The following is a 10900-nucleotide window of genomic DNA, read 5'->3' on the forward strand; positions in this document are numbered from 1 at the left end:
AAAGGGAATGTATAGGTTACGGACGTCCGAAGATGGTCGGACGACCGGCGGCCGGACGTCCGGGTGGGCTCGGAAGTCCATAAATTGGGCTCGGGTTAGCGGTTCCGGATGTCCGGAAAAGATCGGACATCCGGTCGTTCCAGGGGCTCCGGACGTCCGTGAAAGGTCGGTCATCCGGTGGGTCAGGGTCAATGCGGGATTTGAGATCCGAGGCGCGATTTTGGGCGGAAAATGGAGATTTTCGGGTCAAAATTGACGAGATTTCGTGGGTGAAAGCTGGGGAAACTTGGGGAGATGCTAGATCCACTTGAAACCAAGCAAATCTACGGATCAAATCCAACAAAACTTAGTCAAACTAACAAATCACAAAAAAAATTGGGGCTATTTTTGGTGGGGATTTTCAAAATTGGGGAAGAACACAAAAAAATCAAGCTAGAAAACGAAGAGGGGACGCTCCGAAATTGTGATCAACGTGGCTCATGATACCAAGATGATGTAGGGTGCGAACTCCATAGGCCAATCTTTCACGAAAGGAGCGGATCCCGCGATGAACACGAAGAACACGAGGAGGGAAACGAGGGGAAAATCACAAGGGGAACACAAGAGAACACTCAAACCAACAAGTATGATCACACATGCGCTAGATCCATGAACACAAAGGGAGATACAAGATCCAAAGTCAACAACGGACGATACAAAATGTAACCGGTCTTCTCTGTGAGGAGGTCTTGATGGGGCCGCCCAAGAGGGGGTCTTGATGATCTTCTCCGCAAGGAGGTCTTGAATCCAAAGGGATCTTCTCCAAAGAGGCCGCGGTCTCTCTCGAGGAGTAGATCCGATGTGGATGAGCAATGCTCTATCTCTCAAATGAGCTAAACCAATGCTAACCCTCAAATGGTGGAGGGGGAGGAGTATATATAGTCTAGGGCCACGAAGGGGTAAGTGAGGATGAAGGGATACATGGGCCCGGCCCGATACACAGTGCACAGACAGGCGTCGGACATCCGGCGGGTACCGGACGTCCGGTGGCTCACGAGGGTCCGGTCGTCCGGCACTTGTCGGACATCCGGCGTTTTGGCTCGGTTGACGTGGCGCCGGATTTCCGGAGACGGTTAGACGTCCGGTCGCTGGAGTGTGTCGGACGTCCGGGACTTGTCGGACGTCCGCTCGTTTGGCTCGGGTGCGGGATCGCCGGTTGTCCGGTCTGGGCCGATCGTCTGGTGGGTCTTCAGGCGTCGGACGTCTGGTCCCGACTGGTCGTCCGGTGGCTGGAGCTTCTTCCATAGCTCTTCTTCTTGTTCCTCGTGCTTGGTGTCCTCGCCTTCTTGTCCATGGGCTTCCTCTTGGTTCCTGGTCATGCATAGCACACATGTTTGAGGTAGTAGCCATGGCTCACATATGGAAAGTGATGGTTCGAAGAGCTGCGAGTTCACCTTGTGTCCAATGGTGTATAGATGAGGTCTCGTCTTATGTTCTCTTAGGGCTTGGAGAGTAGTCGGAGTGTACTTGGGGATGATGGTGGGATGCTCCACATCACAAGAGCACACCTTCTGGGCCTGCGCAGAGCTCTTCTTCTTCCATGGCATCAATAGGGCACACAAGTGATATTATTTGTCGTCGTTGTGAGGGAAGAGGACATTTTGCGAGAGAATGCAAATCTCAGCGTGTGATGATTGCTACTGAGGATGGTGGGTATGAGTCCGCTAGTGACTATGATGACTAGACTTTGGCTCTTATTACACATGAAGAACACGGTGGAGATGATTCTGATCATGAGACGCAATACATGGCTGCTGAAGATGCTGACAGGTATGAATGTTTAGTTGATCAACGTGTTTTAAGTGTGAAGGTTACACAAGCTGAGCAAAACCAGAGGCATAATTTGTTCCGTACAAAGGGAGTTGTGAAGGAATGTTCTGTTCGCGTTATCATAGATGGAGGGAGCTGCAATAACTTGGCTAGCATGGAGATGGTGGAGAAGCTATCTCTCACCACAAGACCACATCCACATCCTTACTACATCCAATGGTTCAACAACAACGACAAGGTTAAGTTAACACGTACTGTTCGTGTGCATTTTAGTATCTCTACATATGCTGATTATGTGGATTGTGATGTGCTACCTATGCAAGCATGTTCCTTATTACTTGGTAGACCATGGCAATTTGATAAAAATTCTATACACCATGGTAGAAACAATCAGTATACTCTTGTTCATAAGGATAAAAATATTAGTTTGCTTCCTATGACTCCCGACTCCATTTTAAAAGATGATATTAATAGAGCTAATAAAGCAAAATAGTAGAAAATTAAGAGTGAAAATCAGATTGTGGCAAAAGAATTTGAGCAACAAATGAAGCCTAATAGTAAACCATCTAGTGTTGCTTCTGAAATTAAATTGAAAAGTGCATGTTTACTTGCCACCAAATCTGATATTGAAGATCTGGATTTTAGCAAATCTGTTTGCTATGCTTTTGTGTGCAAAGAGGCATTATTTTCATTCGAGGACGTGCCTTCCTCTTTGCGTCCTGCTGTCACTAACATTTTGTAGGAGTTCGCTGACGTCTTTCCACAAGACGTGCCACCGGGATTACCACCTATTCTAGGGATTGAGCATGAAATTGACTTAATTCCCGGTGCATCATTACCCAACCGTGCACCATACCATACCAATCCAGAGGAGACAAAGGAGATTATGCGTCAAGTACAAGAACTGCTCGACAAAGGTTATAATGCGAACCCCTTAGTCCTTGTCTTGTTCCTAGCATTTTAGTGCCGAAAAAGGATGGTACGTTGCGTATGTGCGTTGATTGTAGAGGCATTAATAATATTACTATTCGTTATCGTCATCCTATTCCTAGACTAGATGATATCCTTGATGAATTGAGTGGCTCTACAATATTCTCCAAAGTTGATTTGCGTAGTGGATACCATCAAATTCGTATGAAATTGGGAGATGAATGGAAAACAACATTTAAAACTAAGTTTGGATTATATGAGTGGTTAGTCATGCCTTTTGGGTTAACGAATGCACCTAGTACTTTCATGAGGTTAATGAACGAAGTTTTACGTGCTTTCATTGGACGATTTGTGGTAGTTTATTTTGATGACATATTGATTTATACCAAATCTTTGGAGGAACATTTGGAGCATTTACGTGATGTTTTTTTTGCTCTACGTGATGCACATTTGTTTGGTAACCTTGGAAAGTGCACCTTTTGCATCGACCGAGTATCTTTTCTTGGCTATGTTGTTACTCCCCAGGGAATTGAAGTTGATAAAGCCAAGATTGAAGCTATTGAGAGTTGGCCGCGGCCCAAAATGGTCACACAAGTGAGGAGTTTCCTTGGCCTTGCTGGTTTTTATAGGCATTTTGTGAGAGATTTCAGCACCATTGCTGCACCTCTCAACGAGCTTACAAAGAAGGATGTGCCTTTTGTTTGGGATACCGCACAGGAAGAAGCCTTCACGGTATTGAAAGATAAGTTGACACATGCTCCTTTACTCCAACTTCCTGATTTTAATAAGACTTTTGAGCTTGAATGTGATGCTAGTGGAATTGGATTAGGAGGTGTGTTATTACAAGATGGCAAACCTATCGCATACTTTTCTGAAAAATTGAGTGGGCCTAGTCTGAACTATTCTACTTATGATAAAGAATTATATGCTCTTATTCGGACCTTAGAAACATGGCAACATTATTTATGGCCAAAGGAATTTGTTATACATTCTAATCATGAATCTTTGAAACACATTAAAAGTCAAGCAAAATTGAACCATAGACATGCTAAATGGGTTGAATTCATTGAGACTTTCCCGTATGTCATTAAACACAAGAAGGGTAAAGAAAATGTTATTGCTGATGCATTGTCTCGTCGTTATACTATGCTTTCACAACCTGACTTTAAAATATTTGGTATGGAGACCATCAACGATCAATATGTGCATGATGCTGAATTTAAAGATGTATTGCAGAATTGCAAGGAAGGGAGAACTTGCAACAAGTTCATTCTTAACGTTCAATTTGTGTTTCACGCTAACAAGCTATGCATTCCAGCTGGCTCCGTTCGTCTTTTGTTGTTGCAGGAGGCGCATGGAGGAGGATTAATGGGACACTTTGGCGTCAAGAAGACGGAGGATATACTTGCTACACATTTCTTTTGGCCAAAGATGAGACGGGATGTTGAGCGTTTTGTTGCTCGCTGCACTACATGTCAAAAAGCTAAGTCACGACTCAATCCTCATGGTTTATATATGCCTTTGCCTGTACCTAGCGTTCCTTGGGAGGATATATCTATGGACTTTGTTTTAGGTTTACCTCGAACAAAGAAGGGGAGGGATAGCATATTTGTTGTCGTGGATAGATTTTCGAAAATTGCACACTTTATACCATGTCATAAAAGCGATGATGCTGTTAATGTTGCTGATTTGTTCTTTTGTGAAATTATTCTCTTGCATGGTGTGCCAAATACTATTGTTTCAGATCGTGATACTAAATTTCTTTGCCACTTTTGGAGATGTTTATGGGCTAAGTTGGGGACTAAACTGCTTTTTAGTACTGCTTGTCACCCCCAAACTGATGGACAAACTGAAGTAATCAATTGAACATTGTCTACTATGCTTAGGGCTGTTTTGAAGAATAATAAGAAAATGTGGAAAGAATGCTTGCCTCATATTGAATTTGCTTATAATCGTGCATTGCATTCTACTACTAAGATGTGCCCTTTTGAAATTGTGTATGGTTTCCTTCCTCGTGCACCTATTGATTTGTTGCCTCTAAAATCTTCGGAGAAGGTTAATTTTAATGTTAAAGAATGTGCTGAATTGATTTTAAAAATGCATGAGTTAACTAAGGAAAACATTGAGCATATGAATGCTAAATACAAACATGCTAGAGATAATGGTAGAAAACATGTTGTGTTTGCACCTGGAGATCTTGTTTGGTTACATTTGTGTAAGGATAGATTTCCTAATTTGTGCAAATCAAAGCTAATGCCACGCGCTGATGGTCCTTTTAAGGTGTTAGAGAAAATAAATGATAATGCATATAAACTTGAGCTGCCTGCAAATTTTGGGGTTAGTCCCACTTTTAACATTGCAGATTTGAAGCCTTATTTGGGTGAGGAAGATGAGCTTCCGTCGAGGACGACTTCATTTCAAGAAGGGGATGATGATGAGGACATCAATACCATTGTTACGCCCACAGCCCCTGCTGCTATACATACTGGACCAATTACTAGAGCTCGCGCACGCCAATTAAATTATCAGGTACTTTTGTTTCTTGGTAATGATTCTAATGTTCATGAGAATATGATGCTGCCTAAATTGGATACATTTGTTTTGCTTACAAATGAAGGGCCTCGCATGGATAAGAGGGATGAACATTGGAGCAAGACCAAGCATGGAGATGATGGCATGCGCAAGGGGCTCCAGAACGGAGTTACAAGTGATGATTTCAGGACTTTGAAGCCACCATAAGGAGTGCATGAAGCCTTGGACGAAATATACAAGATGCCACTTCATAAATTCTGTCCAGAGGCTATTCTAGGTGCTGCGTCACCTTATTATTGGGCAAGGCCCATGTATTTTCGAAATACTTAAGTATAGGCTGTTTTTAGAGTCCGTGTGTGTGGGGAAACAAGATTTAGTGTTGGTTTCGGACCCCTCCTCCAAGGGCCACGAAATTCCCCCCTCTTCCTCCATATATACAGCCCTTAGAGCGTCATTTAGACTTTGGGATTTTTTTGTTAAAAGTTAGCCATTGCAACTTTGTGTACTTCGTTTGTGTCCAATGACCAAACCAAGACCGCTTTCGGATCCCCACCTTTATCAATACTTCATCTATATTTGCAATATTCAAATTGCATTATCATATTCTTGCTGGTTCTTCAATTGCTTGCAGGAATAGACCTTCGTGGTCAGGCTGACCGTGCTTCCGACATCGTCAGTAACCTCACGAGATTGGTTTAGCGATTGGTAAGGCGCAACGTCATGCATGTTTGTAGTCGGATCGTTAAAGTCGTCTCCACCAAATAGATAGTTATCATCTCATCAAAAGATCAGGACACCCCGCCCATATCAATTACATTGATAGCCATCATAGCCTTACTCCTTTGCGTTGCTTACCCATCGAGACTAGCCATTCAGTATTGCCGGAAACGAGAGTTGTGCACATTAGTGATCATACTTCCCATGCCATACATACATCACTGTTGCATATATTGGTATCATCTCTTGTGTCACAAAGTTGTCATCGCATACACAATTGCTATCTTGGTTCGTGAAGCATTGCATGAGAAAAGAGCTCCAACATCAAAGAGCCAAACAAGCTTTTAAGCTAAGAGGAAAGATAAGCAAAGAGCTTTTAAGCAAGAACCATAGCATCATACAACATTAAGATTGTCATACTTGATCATCTTGGATCGCATCATAGAAACACCTTGCATAGAACATACTTGGGATAGAAGTCGTTGCAGTTTTGCTAAGTAGGTTGTGCACAAGTTCTTGTATCCGCCTATGGTGCAATCGTGCTAGCATCTCTCTAGTGTTGTGCAACAAGAGCATTTTTGGCTCATCCTTGGTTGCACGACCCCACTTATCGTTTTGCGTATGTGTTTCCGTGTACCTTATATGCTTGGTCTACTTGTTACATTGCATCTTGCGAATCTTTTCCAACATTATTGAAGCTCACTTACAATTGCATAAAATTTTGTGCCACCATCCTAACCAAGCTCCACCATAAGCTTTTACTTGTGTAGGTGTGAGAAACCGACAAGAACTAGTACCAATTGTGCTATTTCCTTGTCCTACATTGGAGTGATCATCGATCCACTTTCAACTCCGGTCAAGGTACATTTGGTATTCATTCTTCTCTTTCTACCACTCATATTTGTCTTGGAATGATGGATAGGCCAAGTACTTCTACAAACCCACTCTTCATTGAGAACGACGATGACATGAACTCCTACGTCACCAAGAGCCACCTCTTTGGTGCACAACGTGATTTGCATCAAGAGCAACAAGCAATGAGTGAACGCATCGACAACCTCGCCGCCGACTTACGACTCTCTGAACAACGTACAAGAGACTACTTCGACCACAAGCTCGACGATAACAAGCAAGAGAATGACGCAAGGATGGATGAGATTCACGCTTTGTTGCTCAACCGCTCTTCTTCCACTTCGTCTTCACCAAGAAGGACTCGCTCAAGTCGACACTCCGACTTCACCCTCTCCGGCTCAAGTACACCGACATCGAACACTCTTCGCCGTGCCGCGTGCAATGATCGTCAAGCAAGCCTCAATCCTCTACGCGACACCGACTCTCAAGAGCGCCGACAACTTCAGACCCAAGAGGCCTTTGCGCTAGCACGAGAACGGCAATGACAACGCCAACATGAAGAGGAAGAGCGAGCGCGTCTACACAAAGTTGCACAAGATGCCGAAGCACAACGCCAAGAACAACAACTCCGTGAAGGTCAAGCACTTGAGGCGCAACAAGCCCTCCAAGATTCAAGTCGAGATGTAGCCAACCGAGGCCGACAAGCTCATGAACAAGAAGAAGCACTTCGCGACGAAATTCAAGAACGAAAATTTCAAGCTTGCGTGCAACGTCAAGCTTGACAAGCTCCTCCACAAGCTCGCCAAGAACATTGAAGAGTGCAATGGCTTAGCGACTCCAGCACTATCCAAGTAAGCATCGAGTACAAGTCTCCTTCATAATTGGCGCCTACGAAGACACCTTGGAGTGTGATGTCATTCCAATGACCGTTTGCCACCTTCTCCTTGGATGCCCGTGGCAATTTGATAGAGGAGTCATCCACAACGGCCAAACGAACCACTACACCTTCAAGATGAAGGGCAAGGAGTATGTACTTCGCCCCATGTCTCCAAGCCAAGTGATCACCGACAAGCAAGCCACCCATCGTGGAGACAATAGTGAGAGAGCGAGCCACCAAAAAGAGAGTGAGCGCCAGAAGCCCAAATCGAACACCTCCATGATGAGCGAAAAGAAGAACTTAGTCCTATTTGCCACCAAAAGTGAGATAAGAGGAGTGTGTGAGAACCAATCTAGTGTCCTACACTACGTCCTTTTGTGCAAGGACAATGCACCACAAGCTAACACTTCTCACACTCTTCCTCTAGTGTTGTCTTCTCTTTTGTAGGAATTTCACGACATTTTCCCCGATGAGCTAGCTCCAGGACTACCTCCACTACGAGGCATCGAGTACCGCATCGACCTCATCCCCGGAGCACCACTTCCAAAAAAAGCTCCCTACCGTGTCAACCCCGAAGAAACCAATGAAATACAAAGGCAAGTAAAGCATCTCATAGACCATGGACATGTGCGTGAAAGTTTGAGCCCTTATGCCATCCTGGCCATTCTTGTGCCAAAACGAGACGGTAGTTTTTGTATGTGCTCCGATTGTAGAACTATCAATGCTATCACCGTTCGTTATAGGTATCCCATTCCACGCCTTGATGATATGCTTTATGAACTTAGTGGTGCCACTATGTCTTAAAAAATTGATCTTAAGAGTGGTTACTATCAAATACGCATACAAGAGGGTGATGAATGGAAAACCGCTTTCAAAACCAAGTTTGGCTTGTATGAGTGGTTAGTCATGCCTATGGGTCTCTCGGAAGCACCGGGTACCTTTATGCGTCTTATGAATCATGTCTTTTGCCCTTACATTGGTGTGTTTATTGTGGTGTACTTTGATGATATCCTTGTTTTTAGGAAGTCTCTCAAAGAGCATGTCACCCATGTACGAACCGTTTTGTAAACTCTTCAAAAATAGCATCTCTATGCTAATATGGAGAAATGCCTTTTTGGCGTTGACAAGCTCGTTTTCTTGGGTTTTGTTGTTTCCTCTAAGGGTGTTCATGTTGATTAGTCCAAGATCAATGCTATCAAGACTTGGCCACAACCAACCAACTTGCATCAAGTGTGTAGTTTTCTTGGCCTTGCGGGTTTCTATCGTCGCTTTGTGAAAGACTTTAGCACCATTGCTTCGCCTTTGCATGCTTTAAGCAAGAAGAACTCGCCTTTTGGTTGGGGACCATCCCAAGATACCGCTTTCAATGAGCTTAAGAATGTGCTTACTCATTCTCCCGTGCTTGCTTTACCCAACTTCGACAAACCTTTTGAGATTCATTGCGATGCTAGTGGTAATGGCATAGGGAGGTGTGTTAACGCAAGAGAATCACCCCATAGCTTAGTTTAGTGAGAAAATCTCCAGCGCGCAACTCAATTACCCCATATATGACAAAGAGCTATATGCTTTAGTTCGTGTTTTGCATGAACACTATCTTCGCCCTCATGAGTTTACCATTAATACCGATCATGAAACTCTCAAGTATCTTAAGGGCCAAACCAAGTTGAACAAGCGGCATGCTAAATGGAGTGAATTTATCGAGTCTTTTCCTTATGTCATCAAGTACATTAAAGTTAAAGGAAACATTGTGGCGGATGCCCTTTCCCGCATATGCATGCTTGTTACTCAACTTGAATTGGATGTCATTGGCTTTGAGCATATAAAAGACTTGTATAAGCATGATCCTACTTTTGCTACTCCTTATGCCAAGTGTTTGACGCACACCTCTTGGGAACGCTATTGTCGGATGTGGGGTTCTGGCAAACCCTTAAGGTTCGAACACTGGGGTGCGCGCGAAGTCTTTCCCTCCTACCAATCTATGCCCTAGCTCGCTAAGGTCTCGCGGACGAACTCGACGAACTCGAAACACAGAAAGACACGTGATTTATATTGGTTCTGGCCACCGTTGTGGTGTAATACCCTACTCCAGTGTGTTTGTGGTAGATTGCCTCTTGGGCTGATGATGAACAGTACAAGGGGAAGAACAACCTCCTGAGGTTGAGGTGTTCTTGTCTTGGCTGACTTGTGCGGGTGAGAGTGATCTGCCTCCCCCTATGGTCGTGGCTAGCTCTACTTATATAGGCCCTGGTCCTCTTCCCAAATATTGAGCGAGAAGGGAGCCAACAACGGCGGGAAAATTCGAAGGGGGACAACTAGTACAAGCTATTCTGACAAAAGTGCTCTTCGCCTGCGAAAGGCTTTGGTGGTGGCGCCATCTTGGGCTCCACGATGACCTCCATCTTGCCGTCCTTCTGGTCCTGGTCCCGTTGCACCGATATGGCAACCTTTGCCTGATGCCTTGGTACTCTTCGCCTGTGCCTTCTTCCTTAGCATCAAAGAGGAAACAAGGATGCTGCACGCGCTGGCGCCCGCCTGGTGTCGATCGTCATGGCTCACGTCACGAGAGCCGCGTGAGGTTTGCCCCGCCTTGATATCTCCGCTCCTCATGAGCCTTCCTGACAAGGCCGCTCCAGAGGAGGTCTTGCATCGTCCGTCTCGCGAGGGTCTTGGATGCCTTGTTGATGAAGATGGGCCATACAGCCTGCTGGCTTAGCCACGCCGTGGGACTTAAGCAGGCAAGTCCGGGGACCCCCATTCCCAGAACGCTGACAGTAGCCCCCGGGCCCAAGGTGCGCTCAGGCTTGGCTTCGCGGCAAAGCCAAGGGTCAAGTTCGGCACGCCACGGGCCCCAAAAGCCTGCGGCCTCGGTTGACGCATGGCGGCTGATTGGATGTGGGCATCTCCACTTCCCCAAGTTGCCTCAGCAACTACACAACTTTGACAAGTCCCTGCGACATGCAAGGAAAACCATCATTACCTGCGATCGTGGGAGGTGCCGGTTGGCCTTCTCTTGCTATAAATGGGGAGGGGGCGGAGCCCCCGTCGCCCATCTCTTTCTCGCTCGCTTGCTTCTTCCTCCTCGCTCCATTGCTTTGTAGTGCCACCAATGGCGCCACGAAGAAAGTTCTCCGCCGCCGAGAAGGGAAAGGCCCCTTGCGAGGGACCCGACTCCCCGGTGCCCAA

This window comes from Triticum urartu, chromosome 4 (assembly GCF_003073215.2).
Source record: "Triticum urartu cultivar G1812 chromosome 4, Tu2.1, whole genome shotgun sequence".
Taxonomy (NCBI): domain Eukaryota; kingdom Viridiplantae; phylum Streptophyta; class Magnoliopsida; order Poales; family Poaceae; genus Triticum; species Triticum urartu.